Below are 1,690 nucleotides of genomic sequence, written 5' to 3'. Positions count from 1 at the left end.
AACTTGAAATTAAGATATTCTTGCAAGTCTTGGAATGCCTGGGACGGATATCTTGCCAGTTCAAATTATAATAAAGCACTCCGTCTTCAGGCCACACGTGGCCCATAGGGACCATCCGACAGCCGTGTCATCCTCAGCTGAGGACACCGCTCTCCTGGTCGTTATGATGGTTTTCCGTGACAGGAGCCGCTAGTATTCGGTCGAGTAGCTCCTCAATTGGAATCACGAGGCTGGGCGCACCCTAAAAAATGTCAACAGCACATGGTGGCTCGGATGGTCACCCGTCCAAGTGCTGGCCACGCCCGACAGCGCTTAACTGCGGTGATCTGACGGGAACCGGTGTATCCACTGCGCCAAGGCCGTTGCCCCAATGATAATAACAAGCAAAAATCGCTTAGATCCTCGATTCATGGAATGAATTGCTTGTCTGTATACTCGCGCCTGGCCAGTTTTTATGGCCGACAATTCGCCACCTTGTCGAACAACGCAACTGGAGCAGCTCTCGCTGGCCTCCCTGTTATAAATCCAACCGAGCACGTACGGGGTGCGTGTGGGAGTCGCATTGCAGCACGTCCATACGCACCAACGACCATCCGGCAATTCTCAGCTGCGCTGCTGGAGGGTTGCAACGCCCTGTCAGTAGCGTACCGAGCCCATGGCGAGACAGGCCTCCGGCAGTGGTTAAGGCACAGAAAAGGAGCAAAGACTGACCTAAAAGAAAGAGAGAGGAGATTGCAAATTCACGTTGTTGTCACTGTGCGTCACTTCTTCCAAGTACCATCGTAAAGAAATGACTACTAACAAACAGATATTACGTGTGTTATGTGTCAACAGTACGGTTGGTTCATAAAGCAGCTGCCTGCACTTTTAGCTCACGTTCATCGATGGTGTTTTTCCCGATAATTTTCTGCGATGTTGCAGGATTTCAAAGGTTGCCGATGGGTTGCTGCATAAGTATGCTATTTCATTCAAAATATCCCATTTTTGCCGATTTCTGCCAACTGACGACTGAAATGAAACTGTTAAAGCTAGATAGCTTGAAACTGTTTGATAGAATAAGAAGCGAATGCAAACCACGTCTCACACATAACATACCATTCCATATAACTCTCATTTTCTGTCAGGAGCGCCTAAATTAAGCAGCAGATTTTGATGTCAAAACTAGCAGAAATATCTATACTTATTGAAGCAGCATCTTCCCACTGCGGAATGTAGATTTTTTTTCGAAGTATGAATAACGAGCTGCTTATTGAAGTGTCAAAATTGGATAGTCTTGACAATTTCACTGGCCAACGCAACTGCAACCAACTACAGATGGTAAAAAATTACCTTAGGTCGAGTCTACGTGAAGCAGACTGTCAGATTCAGTTGTCTTGTCAAGAGAATACGACACAGCTGGAAAATTTGACTTTAATGACATGGTCTATGAGGTTGTTTCTCTCAAAGCAAGAAAATGGAAAGTAAAATTATAATAAAAACACAGTTACAGTAAAGTAAAGTGCTTTCAGAATTTAACTACAGCCATTTTTATTGCTATTAATAATATATGAAGATATAATAATACACTCCTGGAAATGGAAAAAAGAACACATTGACACCGGTGTGTCAGACCCACCATACTTGCTCCGGACACTGCGAGAGGGCTGTACAAGCAATGATCACACGCACGGCACAGCGGACACACCAGGAA

At 45.1% G+C, this 1,690-nt stretch overlaps 1 pseudogene; it reads right to left on the bottom strand.

Moving 5' to 3' along the window:
- Window positions 1-249: 249 nt before the first annotated feature.
- LOC126089655 (5S ribosomal RNA) lies at window positions 250-367 on the bottom strand (annotated as a pseudogene).
- Window positions 368-1,690: the final 1,323 nt, after the last annotated feature.

The sequence above is a fragment of the Schistocerca cancellata genome, chromosome 6 (assembly GCF_023864275.1).
Source record: "Schistocerca cancellata isolate TAMUIC-IGC-003103 chromosome 6, iqSchCanc2.1, whole genome shotgun sequence".
Lineage (NCBI taxonomy): Eukaryota > Metazoa > Arthropoda > Insecta > Orthoptera > Acrididae > Schistocerca > Schistocerca cancellata.
The sequence above is the reverse complement of the archived record's forward strand: the minus strand, read 5'-3'. Positions and strand labels throughout refer to the sequence as shown.